Here is a 17,829-nt window from a genome sequence, read left to right on the forward strand (position 1 = left end):
AACTGGAATAAATAGGGAGAGAGGGGGAGGCGGACCGAAGATGGAGTGAAAACAAGATAGGTCGAGAGGAGAGTATACGTGAGGAGGTAGGGAGGGGATAGGTCAGTCCAGGGAAGACGGACAGGTCAAGGAGGCGGGATGAGGTGAGGTGGTAGGTAGGAAATGGAAGTGCGGCTTGAGGTGGGAGGAGGGGATGGGTGAGAGGAAGAACAGGTTAGGGAAGCAGAGACAGGCTGGGCTGATTTTGGGATGCAGTGGGGGAAGGGGGAGATTTTGAAGCTTGTGAAGTCCACATTGATACCATTGGGCTGCAGGGTTCCCAGGCAGAATAGGAGTTGCTGTTCTTGCAACTTTCAGGTGGCATCATTGTGGCACTGCAGGAGGCCCATGATGGACATGTCATCTAAAGAATGGGAGGGGGAGTTGAAATGGTTCTCGACTGGGAGGTGCAGTTGTTTGTTGCGAACTGAGCGGAGGTGTTCTGCAAAGCCGTCCCCAAGCCTCCGCTTGGTTTCCCCAATGTAGAGGTAGCAACACCGGGTGCAATGGATACAATATACCACATTGGCAGATGTGCGGTTGAACATCTGCTTAATATGGAAGGTCATTTGGGGCCTGGGATGGGGGTAAGGGAGGTGGCGTGGGGGTAGGTGTAGCACTTCCTGCGGTTGCAGGGGAAGGTGCCGGGTGTGGTGGGGTTGGAGGGGAGTGTGGAGCGGACAAGGGAGTCGCAGAGAGAGTGGTCTCTCCGGAAGGCAGACAAGGGTGGGGTTGGAAAAATAGCTTGGGTGGTGGGGTCGGATTGTAGATGGCGGAAGTGTCGGAGGATGATACGTTGTATCCGGAGGTTGGTGGGGTGGTATGTGAGAACGAGGGGGATCCTCTTTTGGCGGCTGTGGCGGGGGCGGGGTGTGAGGGATGTGTTGCGGGAAACGCGGTCAAGGGTGTTCTCGACCACTGCAGGGGGAAATGTTGTAGTCCTGGAAGAACGTGGACATCTGGGATGTGCCGGAGTGGAATGCCTCATCCTGGGAGCAGATGCGGCAGAGGCGGAGGAATTGGGAATAGGGGATGGAATTTTTGCAGGGGGGTGGGTGGGAGGAGGTGTATTCTAGGTTGCTGTGGGAGTCAGTGGGCTTGAAATGGACATCCGTTTCTAGCTGGTTACCTGAGATGGACACAGAGGTCCAGGAAGGTGAGGGATGTGTTGGAGATGGCCCAGGTGAACTTGAAGTTGGGGCGGAAGGTGTTGGTGAAGTGGCTGAACTATTCGAGCTCCTCTGGAGAGCAAGAGGCAGCAGCGATACAGTCATCAATGTAACTGAGAAAGAGGTGGGGTTTGGGGCCTGTGTAGTTGCGGAAGAGGGACTGTTCCACGTAACCTGCAAAGAGGCAGGCATAGCTTGGGCCCATGCAGGTACCCATGGCCACCCCCTTTGTCGGTAGGAAGTGGGAGGAATCGAAAGAGAAGTTGTTGAGGGTGAGGACGAGTTCGGCTAGGCGGATGAGGGTGTCGGTGGAAGGGGATTGGTCGGACCTGCGGAACAGGAAGAAGCGGAGGGCCTTGAGGCCATCTGCACGAGGAATATACGTGTATAGGGACTGGACGTCCATGGTGAAAATGAGATGTTAGGGGCCAGAGAGGTGGAGGGCATGGGTGGTGTCACAGACGTAGGTAGGGAGTTCCTGGACCAAAGGGGAGAAAATGGATTCCAGATAGGTGGAGATGAGTTCGGTGGGGCAGGAACAGGCTGAGACAATGGGTCGACCAGGGCAGGCAGGTTTGTGGATTTTGGGAAGGAGATAGAAACGGGCGGTGCGGGTTTGGGGAAGAATGAGCTTGGAGGCTGTGGGTGGGCGGTCCTCTGAGGTGATGAGGTCATGGATGGTGTTGGAGATGATGGTTTGGTGCTCGGGGGTGGGGTCATGATCAAGGGGGCGGTAGGAGGTGGTGTCGGAGAGTTGGCGTTTGGCCTCGGCGATATAGAGGTCAGTGCGTCACACTACCACTGCGCCTCCCTTGTCTGTGGGTTTAATAGTGAGGTTGGGGTGGGAGCGGAGGGCTGCCTGTTCTGCAGGGGAGAGGTTGGAGTGGTTGAGGCGGTTGATGTCTCGACGGCATTTGGAGATGAACAGGTTGAGGGAGGGTAGGAGGCCTGGGGATGGTGTCCAGGAAGAGGACTTGTGTTGGAGGCAGGTGAAGGGGTCAGTGGGGATCTAATTCATTAATATATATATTTGTGAATAGCCAGAATCCAACCACTGATCCCTGTGTTAGCTTACTAGTACAACAGCCTGCTAATGGAAAAATAGCCATTTAACTTTTTTTCCCTATGCCTGCCTACCAGCTCTTCACACACATAAACTGAGCACAAGATCTCAAAGGATAGGCTTTTTAAAAAAAACTGTACAACTCTATAGTCAACTCTTGATTTCACATGAGTGAAGGGAGTCTTACTAGGCCAACCCCCCAAATTTATGGACTTGATACTGGAACAGGTAAAAAATATCTACAGTAAATCGTTCAAACCAACCGGAGACCAGCTCACAGGGAGCCAAATGCCCAAAACTTACTGGCAGAGTTAAAATGCGCTGGGTTAAAAAACAAAGTCACTGTCTGGTAGCAAATCAATCCATCCTTCAATAAGTATAGTCATTCCAGCTCTGCTTCTTAAATACACACAACTCAGCTATGCATGAAAAACACAGGTCTGACCCAAAACTTGCACAGGGCAGAATACACTCACATGGGCCCCAAGAACAGGGCAGAACTCACTAACAGGCCCAAAAACAGGGTGATACAAAGAAATACAGGCTGAAGTGAGAGATAAAACACAAACATAGGCCTGACTGCAGGGAGAAATGTATAAACACAGGACCAAATAATTGCAAGGTGAAACAATTGTCTGTTCACTGCATGAAACAAAAATATGATTCCAAGCACAGGCTGAAATACTGAAACATGGGCCTGAGCGTACAGCATGATACATGAATACAGAATAGCCTATAGTTCTACACATAGAAACACTAAAGCACAAACTGACACACACAAGCAGGCCTGTCTAAACATGCAAACTTCTAATCAAACTCTGACAAATAAGGACAGTACCACGTAAACACAACTTGGTACAGCCATGAGCAAACTAAGTGCAGCACAACTCAAATATCAGGAGGGGTGGAAAAATGCAAGGACACAAATGGAGAAACATGGGAAAGCATAGGCCCACACACAACTAACAACAAGAACATGGTTAAACTGATGTGACCATGGCTGCAGTAATACCATCGTGACTTCTGACATCAATTCCAATTCTGGTTTCAGCAGGGGGGGCGCGACGGGCAGCAGGGGGGCGCGACGGGCAGCAGGGGGGCGCGCGACGGGCGGCGGGGCACGCGCGACGGGCGGCGGGGCGGGAGGGGCGGGGCGCGACACGAGCGCGGGGGGGGCCGGCGCGACGGGCGGCGGGGCGGGAGGGGCGCGCGCGACGGGCGGCGGGGCGGGAGGGGCGCGCGCGACGGGCGGCGGGGCGGGAGGGGCGCGCGCGACGGGCGGCGGGGCGGGAGGGGCGCGCGCGACGGGCGGCGGGGCGGGAGGGGCGCGCGCGACGGGCGGCGGGGCGGGAGGGGCGCGCGCGACGGGCGGCGGGGCGGGAGGGGCGCGCGCGACGGGCGGCGGGGCGGGAGGGGCGCGCGCGACGGGCGGCGGGGCGGGAGGGGCGCGCGCGACGGGCGGCGGGGCGGGAGGGGCGCGCGCGACGGGCTGCGGGGCGGGAGGGGCGCGCGCGACGGGCTGCGGGGCGCGACACGAGCGCGGGGGTTGCCGGCGACGGGCGGCGGGGCGCGGGGGCAGCAGGGCGGGGGGGCACGACAGGCGGCGGGGCACGGGGGGCAGCAGGGCGAGGGGGCACGACAGGTGGCGGGGCGCGGGGGGCACGAAAGGCGGCGGGGGGCCGCGGGGGGGGGGGGGGCCCCCGCGACGGGCGGCGGGGCGGGGCCGCGACGGGTGGCCGGCGATGGGCGGCCGGGCGGGGCGCGACGGGCGGCCGGGGGGCACGGGCGGGGCACGACGGGCGGCGGGGCACGGGGGGCACGACGGGCGGCGGGGCACGGGGGGCACGACGGGCGGCGGGGCACGGGGGGCACGACGGGCGGCGGGGCACGGGGGGCACGACGGGCGGCGGGGCACGGGGGGCACGACGGGCGGCGGGGCACGGGGGGCACGACGGGCGGCGGGGCACGGGGGGCACGACGGGCGGCGGGGCACGGGGGGCACGACGGGCGGCGGGGCACGGGGGGCACGACGGGCGGCGGGGCACGGGGGGCACGACGGGCGGCGGGGCACGGGGGGCACGACGGGCGGCGGGGCACGGGGGGCACGACGGGCGGCGGGGCACGGGGGGCACGACGGGCGGCGGGGCACGGGGGGCACGACGGGCGGCGGGGCACGGGGGGCACGACGGGCGGCGGGGCACGGGGGGCACGACGGGCGGCGGGGCACGGGGGGCACGACGGGCGGCGGGGCACGGGGGGCACGACGGGCGGCGGGGCACGGGGGGCACGACGGGCGGCGGGGCACGGGGGGCACGACGGGCGGCGGGGCACGGGGGGCACGACGGGCGGCGGGGCACGGGGGGCACGACGGGCGGCGGGGCACGGGGGGCACGACGGGCGGCGGGGCACGGGGGGCACGACGGGCGGCGGGGCACGGGGGGCACGACGGGCGGCGGGGCACGACGGGCGGCGGGGCACGGGGGGCACGACGGGCGGCGGGGCACGACGGGCGGCGGGGCACGGGGGGCACGACGGGCGGCGGGGCACGACGGGCGGCGGGGCACGGGGGGCACGACGGGCGGCGGGGCACGACGGGCGGCGGGGCACGGGGGGCACGACGGGCGGCGGGGCACGACGGGCGGCGGGGCACGACGGGCACGACGGGCGGCGGGGCACGACGGGCGGCGGGGCACGACGGGCACGACGGGCGGCGGGGCACGACGGGCGGCGGGGCACGACGGGCACGACGGGCGGCGGGGCACGACGGGCGGCGGGGCACGGGGGGCACGACGGGCGGCGGGGCACGGGGGGCACGACGGGCGGCGGGGCACGGGGGGCGGCGGGGCACGGGGGGCACGACGGGCGGCGGGGCACGACGGGCGGCGGGGCACGGGGGGCACGACGGGCGGCGGGGCACGACGGGCGGCGGGGCACGGGGGGCACGACGGGCGGCGGGGCACGACGGGCGGCGGGGCACGGGGGGCACGACGGGCGGCGGGGCACGACGGGCGGCGGGGCACGGGGGGCACGACGGGCGGCGGGGCACGACGGGCGGCGGGGCACGGGGGGCACGACGGGCGGCGGGGCACGACGGGCGGCGGGGCACGGGGGGCACGACGGGCGGCGGGGCACGGGGGGCACGACGGGCGGCGGGGCACGGGGGGCACGACGGGCGGCGGGGCACGGGGGGCACGACGGGCGGCGGGGCACGGGGGGCACGACGGGCGGCGGGGCACGGGGGGCACGACGGGCGGCGGGGCACGGGGGGCACGACGGGCGGCGGGGCACGGGGGGCACGACGGGCGGCGGGGCACGGGGGGCACGACGGGCGGCGGGGCACGGGGGGCACGACGGGCGGCGGGGCACGGGGGGCACGACGGGCGGCGGGGCACGGGGGGCACGACGGGCGGCGGGGCGGTGTGCACGACCGGACTGGGGGGCACGACGGGCGGCGGGACGGGACGGGGAAACGACAGACGAGAGCGTGGCGTGTAGAAAAATCGATTCCCGTGAGGGACTGCGGGCCGCCCGGCTGCATCCCGCCCAGGCCCGGGCTCGGGCCTCGCTGCTCTTTGTCTGCAGAGGCCGACTACATCGTGCCAGGCCTTGGAAGGCCTCTTCTTCTCTCTCCCCAGATAGAGATAGAGAGGAGGGAGGGAGAAATAAAAAGATAAGCAGCGAAGCCGCCTGAGAGCGCTCTAACTCTCTCTCTCTCTCTCTCTCATTCACACACAATCCCAATCCCAAGCCCCATCCCCATCCTCACCACCCCAACAACAAACCCATGCCTTTAACAACAGAGAAAATTTTAAAAAAAGTCCTTCCTCAAATTGCTGTTCCTTTCCTACCGTGTTGAAGGCTCCTGTCCGTGTGCCCCAGACTCCCGGGGTCTCTCCTACATCGCTCCGTGTGTATGTGTGTCTGTGTTTATCTTCCGCCTCCCCAGTTGAGGAAGCAGCTACCTGAGCAACAGTAGCAGCCGCGGCCCTGGCCCTACCCCTACCCCCACAAAACCCCACTCACTCACTGCCAGCTGGAGCAGGCACTTGCCTCATCTGCCCAAGCACAACCCTCACTCCGCCTCAGGGCTGCCACTCAGCTGCTTGCCAGTGTCCCTCCCTCTGAGCCTAGAGACCAGGCTTTAAGTACACACATATATGCTCTAGAGAGGTGTGTAAATGCATCCCTGTCATTCATCAGAAAAGCATCCGAAACGAAAACGGACACTTTGGGCGCAGTGGCACCGTCCCTGGACTGGGAGGTCCGGCTTCAAGCCCCAGCTGCTCCAGAGATGTGCAATGGCCTCTTGGAACGGGTTCAAAAGATTAGTGATCGCAATGAAAAGAGGCAGCCTGAGCATTCAAGGAACGCCAGCAGGAATCGCTGGAGGAACTCAGCAGGTCTGGTGGTATCTGGGCGTGAGAGAAACAGGGTTAAGGCTGAGGCCAGTGGACCTTTCTGAAAGTTCTGATGAAGAGTCACTGGAGTCAAAGCGTTAACCCTGTTTCTCTATTTACAGACACTGCCAGGCGTGCTGAGCTTCTCCAGCAATTTTGTGCTTTGTTTCAGATTTCCAGCATCTGCAGTTCTTTGCTTTCGTCGTTTAAGGAGATAGAACGTCACCAGTATCTGAGGAAAACAAAGGGATGAGCATTACATATTGGCCTTGCTGACCGGCCCACAACTTTAGGATGGATCGAATTACAAACAATTGGCGAGTTTCTCTGGCTTCACAATGGATTCATATTGCAGTCCCTGGGAATGTACAATGTTATGGTCATGTCTAGTTTATTTTCCCCTCATCAGCTCTCTTCCTGTGCCAGGGTACATGTTTCTCTGGGTATCAATAGCCCTACAGCCAATCATGAGGTGATGAGATGGAGGTGTCAGTGTTGGACAGGGGTGGACAAAGTCAAAAGTTGCATGACGCCAGGTTGTAGTCCAGCAGGTTTATTTGAAAATGCAAGCTTTTACAGCACTCCGAAAACTTATGATTTGGTTTTGTTTGACTTCTGACTGATTAATTAAGCCAGGGAGGTAGTTACAAAAAAAAACATGAGATGGACCTGGAGACAAACCAAATGGCTGGAATAACATGATAGGTACAACAGTCGCATGCCAAGGGCCTATCCAATCTAATAAGTATTCCAAAACTGTGCAAACTAATTAAGGTAGCGAGATCATAACAAGTTATCAAGGTGATGGTGTCAAAACAGGACAGTAAGGAAGATGCTACAAATACAGAATGGCACATTAGGGGTTACATATAGTGCGACATAAACCCATAATCATGGGTGTGGAACTTGACTATCTGTTTCTTCTCAGTGATTGGGTGTTATTTTCTATCTCAAAGACCACCTTGGAGGATGCTTACTTGAAGAGCGGAGGCTGAATGTCCTTGACCGCTGAAGTGTTCCCCCACTGGGAGAGAAATCTCAGTTTGGCAATTGTTACACAGTATCCATTCATCCATTGTCATAGTGTCTGCATGGTCTCACCAATACACCATGCCTCAAGTCACCATGCCTGCAGCGTATGAGGTAGACAAACATTGGTCAAGTCACATAAGTATCTGCCGTGCACTTGGTGGTTGGTGTTCCCACGTGTGATGGTAGTGTCCATGTCAATGACATGTCTTGCAGAGGTTGCCATGGCAGAGTTGTGTGATAGATGTTGGTAGATGTTGTCCTGATGGCTGGGTAGTTTGTTGTGAACAATGGTCTGTTTAAGGTCTGGTGGTTGTTTGAAAGCGAGAAGTGGAGGTGTAGGGTTGATCCTGGTAAGATGTTCGTCATCATTGATGACATGTTGAAGGTTGCAAAGAACATAGCGTAGTTTCTCCCCTCCAGGGAAGGACTAGATTACAAACAGTACTCTATCGGTTGTGCCCTGTGTCTAACTTCTGAGGAGATTGTTGAGGTTTCTTACAGTGGCATGATGGAACTGGTGATCAACGAGTAGAGCATCATATCCCATTCTTATGAGGGTGTCGTTCAGCATCTTTAGGTGTCCATCGCGCTCCTCCTTGACTGAGCAAATTTTGTGTACAGGCAAGGCTTGTCCGTAGGCAATGGTTTCTCTAAAATGGTTAGGGTGGAAACAGCATTGTGAGGTTATCCATTGGCTTGTGGTAGAGTGAGGTACTGAGGTGTCCGTCCCTGATGGAGATGCGTACGGGGCAGCATGGTGGCTCAGTGGTTAGCACTGCAGCCTCACAGTACTAGGGACCCAGGTTCGAATCCAGCCTCGGAATCACATCAGTTTGTGTGGAGTTTGAACGTTCTCCCCGTGCCTGCGTGGGTTTCCTCCGAGTGTTCCAGTTTCCTCCCACAGTCCAAAAATGTGCAGGCTAGGTAGATAGGCCATGCTAAATTGCCAGTAGTGTTCAGAGGTGTGTGGGTTATATGGGTCTGGGTGGGATGCTCCAAGGGGCAGTCTGGACTTGTTGGGACAAAGGGCCTGTTTCCACACTGTAGGGAATCTAATCCAAGAATGAGCCTGATTCTGAAGAGCAGTCCATGGTAAGTTTGATGGTGGGATGAAACTTGTAGGTATCACTGTGTAGTTGTTTCAATGATTCTTACAATGAGTCCAAAGGAAGAAAGTGTCATAAATGTGTCTGGTGTTTAGCATTGGTTGGAGGTTCTATGCATGCAAAGAAGTCTTGTTTGAACCTGTGCACGAAAATGTTGGCGTATTGGGGAGCAGATCTGGACCCCATGGCTGTTGCATGTGTCATGAGGTGGGCCAGAAACAATTCAGCTATTGAAAGCATCACATACAACCCTTCAATCAATGTCCGCAAGACCTGCACAGAAAGGTAATCAGGTGCAGGTATTAAGGGCGATATTCCCCTCTTTGGACAGTTTGGGAGAGAGCATGGGGAATGGGGGAATTCTGCCTGATATCCTGGCCAGCATTTGTCCTCCAATCAACACCTAAAGGCTGATTATCTCCAAAGGGCTGTAAACATCAGCAAAGGTCCCTTTCCATGCGTAGTTGATGCATATTCAGCTCATGTCACCTCGGGATAGTTGGTGGGAGGCAAAGAGTGCGGGGGCATTGGTTTGGAGCGGTGCATGCGGCCTCTAAAACAAATTAAAGCCCTTGACAAGCAATACTGATGAGGTCTGTTACGGTTATAACATGGAAAATGAGGCTACTGATTTGAGCACAGTAAGATCCCTCAGGGGACAACATGTTTGGGTGTTCTTTTATGGATAAATATGAGCCAGGACATGGAGAACCTCCATCCCATTCTTCTTACAAACTTATGTTGGATCTTACACCCCCACCATAGGGGGTCCTCAGATCAAGGATTATCAATAAACAGCACCTCTGAAAAGCAGAGCTCCTCCAACACAGCATTGCAATGTCAGCCTAATCTTTGGAGTGAGACTTAACTAATGACCTTTGAATGTTAGAGCAGGTACAAGACAGCTGAACTACAGCTGACACTGTCAGAGACACTCCTCTATGTTGTTGCTGCACCAAATGAAGATGCTCACTGAACTTTTACTGTCTGAACATAGGACACACTGCTTCTGCCAGGCTTGCTCTAAAAATGGAGTTTACATTGCTTTATTCCAAAATCCACAAGCAGGTGAAGCGAGACAAATTCTGAATGTGCGCATTCTCAGCATATCCATATTCTTATTTCAAGAAAAGCTACTCTGAATTAATGCCTCCGTAAATGGTATGAGATAAACTTATTAGATTTCCATTACAGGAATAAAGCTCAGGGCAATCAATCCAATCTTTATCCTGTGTACCTTTCCTTGATATGACCTCAGTTACCACTAACGTTCAACACCTTAACCACCTCACCGTGCTTCTCACTTTTTTAAATTCATTTCACAGGATGGAGGTGTCACTAGCTAGGCCAGCATTTATTGCCAATCCTCGATTGCCCAGAGAGTGTTAAGCGTCAACCACATTACTGTGGGTCTGGAGTCACATGTAAGCCAGACCACGTAAGGATGGCAATTTCCTCTCCTACAGTGCACTAGTGAACCAACTGAGTTTTCCAATAAGCAGCAATGGATTCATGGGCATCATTAGACTCTTAATTACAGATATTTGTTGAATTCAAATTCCACAACCTGCCATGGTGGGATTTGAACCTGGGTCCCCAAAATGTTAACTAGGTCTCTGGATTAACAGGCCAGTACATAGAACATAGAACATAACAGTGCAGTTCTGGCTCTTTGGCCCTCGATGATGTGTTGACCTGTGAAACCAATCTGAAGCCCATCTAACCTATATTATTCCATTGTCATCCATATGTTCATCCAATGACCATTTAAATGCCCTTAAAGTTGGCAAGCCTACTACTGTTGCAGGCAGGGCATTCCACGCCCTTACTACTCTCTGAGTAAAGAACCTACCTCTGACATCTGTCCTATATCTATCACCCCTCAATTTAAAGCTATGTCCCCTAGTGCTAGCCATCGCCATTTGAGGAAAAAGGCTGTCACTGTCCACCCTATCTCATTCTCTGATCATCTTGTGTGTTCTATTAAGTCGCCTCTTAACTTTCTTCTCTCTAACGAAAACAGCCTCAAGTCCCTCAGCCTTTCCTCATAAGACCTTCCCTCCATACAAGGAAACATCCTGGTAAATCTCCTCTGTACCCTTTCTAATGTTTCCACATCCTTCCTATAATGCGGCGACCAAAATTGTATGCAATACTCCAAGTGCGGCCGCACCAGAGTTTTGTACAGCAGCAACATGACCTCATGGCTCCGAAACTCAATCCCTCTATCAATAAAACCTAATACACCGTACGCCTTCTTTACAACCCTATCAACCTGGGTGGAAACTTCCAGGGATCTATGCACATGGACATCGAGATCTCTCTGCTCATCCACACTACCAAGAATCTTACCATTAGCCCAGTACTCTGTATTCCTGTTACTCCTTCCAAAATGAATCACCTCACACTTTTCCACATTAAACTCCATTTGCCACCTCCCAGCCCAGCTCTGCAGCTCATCTATGTCCCTCTGTAACTTGCAACATCCTTCTGCATATTCCATAACTCCACCGACTTTCATGTCATCCACAAATTTACTAACCCATCCTTCTACACCTTCATCCAGGTCATTTATAAAATGACAAACAGCAGTGGCCCCAAAACAGATCCTTGCAGTACATCACTAGTAACTGAACTCCAGGATGAACATTTCCCATTAACTACCACCCTCTGTCTTCTTCCAGCTAGCAAATTTCTGATCCAAACTGGTAAAACACCCTCAATCCCATGCCTCCGTATTTTCTGCAATAGCCTACTGTGGGCAACCTTATCAAACGCTTTACTGAAATCTATATACACCACATCAACCACTTTACCCTCGTCCACCTGTTCGGTCACCTTCTGAAAGAAGGTGCTAGTACCATTAAGCCATTGCCTCTTCCTATATGTGCCAACCACCAAATGGATGTACATCTTTTATAGTCAAGCCAGAGCCAACATATTGTCCTAATCCCAGAAGAGAAGGCTGGAGAAGGAGTTTATCAGTTCACAGATATCACCAACAGTACAAGGCCCACACTCATATTCCCACTGTTTGCAACAAATGACTGGATATAGTCACATCATGACACACTATTATAAAAGATGATAAAATTCAACATAAATACTGTTGTCAGTAGGTATAAAAATGCTCTACAGAAGTAAGAGTGCAATAAATAACTGAGAATGAACGTCAGTGAGTAGGCACAGATCCGATAGGTGAGTGGAACTTGGTGTGAGTGGAGAACGCAGCAAGAATGAAGGCATTTTCTAACTATGAAAGGGTGGGGCATATCTGGACCATTCAGTGACTAGAGATCACCAGTTTAGGATCGGCCATGCTCCAGTTTGAGATTCGATAGCCTGGGTTTGAAGTACACTTCTGACAGTTTCTAAAATATAAGCTTGGACTCTAGGTCTCTGCGCGGATTTGGACTGGAGGACTCAGCACTGACTCGGCAAGGCGTCCTCTTGGCACAGCTATGTGGTGGGGGGGTCCTCTTGGCCCAGTGTGATGTCCTCCTGACCTAGCGTGACTGGGTTAGAAGGACTGCTATTCTGAACTTGCTTTTCTTTATTTTTCCGATTTATTCCGATGATCTGTATTGCCGGACATTTTATTTCTTCATTTTTTCTCATTTTGTTTCCCCTAAGAACTTGTATCTGTACCTAGGCACCTTGTACCTAAGCTGGCACCATAAGCAGTGACTTGTAAACTTTTCACTGCTCTCATTTGAGTACGTGTCAATAAGCTTAACTCAATTCAAAGAACATTTTCAAGATATATTCAAATTTTCGGGTACTGTGTGCTTTCTAAAAAGTGATTCTTGGGTGTATGGCTCAAATGCTATTTACCATGCAGCAGGTCAAGTGAAAATGAGTCAGATTTTTACAACACAGGAGTCATCCATTTAGCCTCATGTGCACACCTGTCAGCAAAGATCTGACAACATTAATCCCATTTTCCAGCTCTTGGCCCATGGCCCTGGAGATTAGAGCAAACAGAGTGACTGTTGAAATACTATTTCAATGTTACGATAGTTTGTGACTTATTCACCATTTCTGGCAGTGATTTCCAGACTCTCACCACCTTCTGGGTGAAAGAAATCTCTGCACCACTCTCCTGTCCTCCTTCTACCTCAGCTTAAATCTCTAACCCTGGTTATCGATCTCTCTATTAATGGAAAAAGTGCCCTCCTATCCACCTTATCTCTGTCATCATCACCATATACACCTCTGTTTGGTCTTCTCTCAACCTTCACTGCTCCAAGGAACACAACCGAAGCCTTTCCAATCTTTCCTCATAGCTCAGACCCTCCAGGCCAGGCAGCTCTGCCCACCTGAAAAATTAAGTTGTTATCCTCCTGCAGTTTACTACCAGCCTCCTATTTAGCACCCTACCTATTTTTGTATCATCTGCAAATGTCTTAATCATATTCTCCACATTAAAGTCCAGATCATTAATGTACACCACAAACCCCAAGGGACTCAGCACCAAGCCATGTAGACTGTCACCAGAAACAGATTTCCAATGACAGACACATCCCTCTACCATCACTCTCTGCTCCCTGCCTTTCAGCCGGGATGGATCCAACATGTTATGTTGCCTTGGATCCTATCGGCTTTTACTTTCTTGATCAATCAGCCATAAGGCACTTTATCAAAAGCTTAGCTAACCTCCACATAGATAATTGCATGACCCTGAACAACATTCCTGGTTACCTCCTTGAAAGATTCAATCAAATTTGTCAACCATGCACTTCCTTTAGCAAATGCATACGGACTATCGCTGATTAATCTATGTTTCTCCCAGTGCAGATATTCTGTCTCTCAGAATTCTTTCTAATAATTTCCCCCACCACCAGGGTTAGACTTGTAATTTCCTGGTTTATCCCTCCTCCCTTTTTTAATAATGGGACATTAGCAGCTCACCAGAATACTGTCTCAAGTATTGGTCTATCTAAGCAACTGTTTGTTAAATTATCCATGGAATTGTGAATGGAGCACAATCATTAATGGCACATGAGGAGACCATCTGGTCCAGCAAGACCTTATAGAAGTTTACAACATCATGAGGGGTACGAATAGGGTGAATAGCCAAGGTCTTTTCCCGAGGGTAGCAGAGTCCAAAACTAGAGGGGCATAGGTTTAAGGTGAGAGGGGAAAGATTTAAAAGTGACTAAGGGGCAACTTTTTCACAGTGTGGTGTGTGTATGAATGAGCTGCCAGAGGAAGTAGTGGAGGCTGGTACAATTACAACATTTAAAAGGCGTCTGGATGGGTACGTGAATAGGAAGTGTTTAGATGGATATGGGCCAAATGCTGGCAAATGGGACTAAATTAAGTTAGGATATCTGGTCGGCATGGATGAGTTGGACAGAAGAATCTGTTTCTATGCCATACAGCTTGATGACTCTATAACTCTAAGTCCATGTCAATACCTGGGAGAGCAATCCAGCCAGTCACACTCCCCGCTCAAATGCCTGATGGTTAATTATTTTTCAATCCAGTCTTTTGAGTACATTAATTGTCACTATTATTATCCTCTCGTGGACATCACCGCCTTACACCACAATGACCAGCACTTCCGACAAGAGTCTAATTTGAAAATGTTCACTTCAATAATACCACTGGCTATAAACGGCATCATTTTGAAGTTTGAAGATGATACAAAATTTGAAAGGGTAGTAAACAGTGAAAAGCAGTGTAAAAGCCTTGAGAAGGCCATCACAGAGATTTGTGAAATGGAAAGATGCCACAGGCAAAGCTCAACAACAAAGTGTGAAACAATACATTTTGATAGGGTAGCAGTAATTTGAAGTGGTAATGATTTGACATTCATGGCTGATAATTTTGGTGTCCTCCAACAAGTGGAAACAAATTCCCCACCTCAAACCTATGAAAAATCTTTAAAACCTTTAAGATCACCCCTCAATGTTCTGTTTTCTATGGAAAAGAGCTGTAGCCTAATAAGACAGTAAGATGTAGGAGCAGAAGTAAGCAATTCAGCCCATCGAGTCTGCGCTGCCACTCAATGAAATCATGGCTGATTTGATCATCCTTAACTCCACTTCCTTGCCTGTTCTCCAGAACCCTCGAGTACCTTACTGATTAAAAATCTGTTTACTTCCGCCTTGAATATACTTAATGATCCAACCTTGACAACCATCTGCGATAAAGAATTCCAGAGATTCACAACCTTCTGAGAGAAAAATTCCTCCTCACCCCTGTCTTCAATGTGTGACACCTTACTCTGAGATGTTGCTTTTTGGTCATAATACAGCCTAATACAGAAGTTACAATCTCTCAGTTTGGTATAATGCTAGCAAGCCTTTCCGGACTTTGCTGCATTGCTTCTGTACTTTTTGTGATATGTCCCTCAGAACTGGACAGAGTACTTCAAATATGATCTAAGGTTCCAGACGAAGTTTAACAGTTCTTCTGTTTTGTTTTAATTTTTCCCTTCTTGAAACAAACTCCAGTGTTTTGTTTGCATTTTTAATAGTGTTACTAACCTGTGTCCTCAGAGCTAAAACTTCCTATTCCTGGCAACATCCCCATAAATTTCCTCCATCTGTCTCTAGTCAGATCATACCCTTCCTGTAATTTGGTGATTGAAACTGTACACAGTTTTCTTATTGTAGTCTAACTCATGTTTTACACAGTTTCAGAATAACCTGTTGACTGGAATTGTGTACACTTCTCACACTGTAGTCTAACTGGTGTTTTATGCACTTGCAGAAAAACCTCCCTGCCCTTGTACTCTTAAGACCTTGCCAAAATATTCAAGTCTACCACGTACCTTCTAGATTACATTATGCTAACTTCATGGATCTGTGAACGTACAAGCCCCCACTGTTCCTCTGCAATTCTCAGTACACTCTTTTTTATCTTGTCTTATTCCATCTTATCTTACTTAGTGTTACCTCACACTTCACTTCAACTAATTCTGTTGTTCATGTTTCTTTCCATCTGACCAGTCTATTGATATCTCCCTGCAGTCTACAGCTTGCTGCCTTGTGATCAACCACACAGCCAATAGAACATAGAACATAGAACATAGAACAGTACAGCACAGAACAGGCCCTTCAGCCCACAATGTTGTGCCGACCATTGATCCTCATGTATGCACCCTCAAATTTCTGTAACCATATACATGTCCAGCAGTCTCTTAAATGACCCCAATGACCTTGCTTCCACAACTGCTGCTGGCAACGCATTCCATGCTCTCACAACTCTCTGCGTAAAGAACCTGCCTCTGACATCCCCTCTATACTTTCCACCAACCAGCTTAAAACTATGACCCCTCGTGCTAGCCATTTCTGCCCTGGGAAATAGTCTCTGGCTATCAACTCTATCTATGCCTCTCATTATCTTGTATACCTCAATTAGGTCCCCTCTCCTCCTCCAATCTTTTAATCATTTGCACAACCCCCCCCCCCCCGACATTTAATTGATAAATACAATGAACATCAAGATATCTAGTACTGAGCCCTGGAGAATACAACTGGAAATTTACACAAATACACCTGTCAATGTTATGCTTTTCTTTCTGCCAATTTGGATTAAACTAGCCCTTCTCCCTTGAAACTCACACTTTCAATTTCCTAACCAATCTTCCGTAAGGAACCTTGTCAAAATCCTGGTTAAGATCCATGTAGACAACATCAAATGTGCTGTTCTTATCAACCCTCCTTGTTACTACTGTATGAATTTCAACCTGGTGAGTTAGATTTGACCTTCCCTTAACCAATCCTTGCTGAGTGCTGTTGATTAATCTGTGACTCTCAGCACAGAAACATATATCATGTGTCAGACAGTTTGCTCCAGTACTTGGCTCATCAGTGAGGCCAGGCTGATGGGTCTGTAATTAGTCAGTCTTACCCTTCCCTTTTTAAACAGCAGTACAACATTACCAGTCTTCAACAGCACACCTCCAGCTTGACAGAGTTGAAAAGTTCAGGGAGATTGGTATTTTGTCCCTTACCTTCCTGAGCAGCATAGGATGCTTTTTATCCCTGGTGACTTTGCCACTTTAAAGAACAGTATGCACTGTAATATTTATTTCCTGAATACATTTATTTCAACCAACATTTCACACTCCCTTGACTGAACCCATCTTCCACCTTCACATACAAGTTAACTTCTTGGTCTCTAATTGGCCTCTCTCTGGCGTTAGTCATTCTCTTGCTCTTTATGCGCTTACAAATCATTGGGTTTCCTGTGATTTTATTTGCCATTACTTCTCCTGCCTCCTGTTGCTTGCTTAACTTATTTTGTTGGAGGTGTCAGTGTTGGACTGAGGTGGACAAGGTCAGAAATTGCGTGACACCAGGTTATATTCCGACAAGTTTATTTGAAAACACAAGCTTTCGCAGCCTCATACCTTCTTCAGGTGTTAGTGAGAGAGGGAGTATCAGACACAGAAATTATAAGTAAAAGATCAAAGGATCGCAACACTGATGAGGATGTATTAAACAAACCTAAGGCACTGTTAAGTCATTAATCAGTCATAAGGTCTTAATTGATTAATATGTATTTGTAAATCCCCTAATTCCTTTCAAGTCACGGTCCTGAGAGAACTAAAGGTTTAATCAGTGTAAAGAAAAGGTGACATTTTAGGTCAGACAATGCATGCTCAGTTGTTTAGAATTTCTGTTTTGATTTGGAGTCAGAATGATAATATTTTGAAAGTAGGAATTTATAAAACACCACTTTGACTGTTTATAAATTGTGTGGTTTATGACCAAAATAAAATGTGTCTGCAATACAAATTCAACCCATGGATTTACATGTGTGTGTGTGTGTGTGTGTGTGTGTGTGTGTGTAGGCAAGGATGTCCCAAGCATGGTATATTGGTGAAACTATATTGGTGAAATCATGCAGCAGATATGACAACAGATGAATGGACACCATGCAACAACGCCCAAACTGGAATGATCCCTCCCAGTCGGGGAACACTTCAGTGGTCAAGGCCACTCGGCCTCAGATTGTTGGGCAAACGAGGGATGCACAACAATGCAGAGTCACCAAGCAGAGGCTGA

General features: G+C 51.3%; 1 protein-coding gene across 2 annotated transcripts in view; it reads right to left on the reverse strand.

Annotated features, from left to right (window-relative positions):
* The window catches only part of LOC125456288 (roquin-1), an 85,914-nt gene that overhangs the window by 64,065 nt on the left and 4,020 nt on the right, over positions 1-17,829 (reverse strand). Inside the window, exon 1 of one of the 2 annotated variants that reach the window (XM_059648230.1) lies at positions 6,120-6,436. The exons of the other annotated variant lie outside the window; for it this stretch is intronic. The gene's annotated coding sequence lies outside the window, so the exon portion shown is untranslated. Of the gene's footprint in view, positions 1-6,119; positions 6,437-17,829 lie in introns of those variants that run through there. 2 annotated transcript variants of the gene reach the window in all.

This window comes from Stegostoma tigrinum, chromosome 8, assembly GCF_030684315.1.
Source record: "Stegostoma tigrinum isolate sSteTig4 chromosome 8, sSteTig4.hap1, whole genome shotgun sequence".
Classification (NCBI taxonomy): Eukaryota; Metazoa; Chordata; class Chondrichthyes; order Orectolobiformes; family Stegostomatidae; genus Stegostoma; species Stegostoma tigrinum.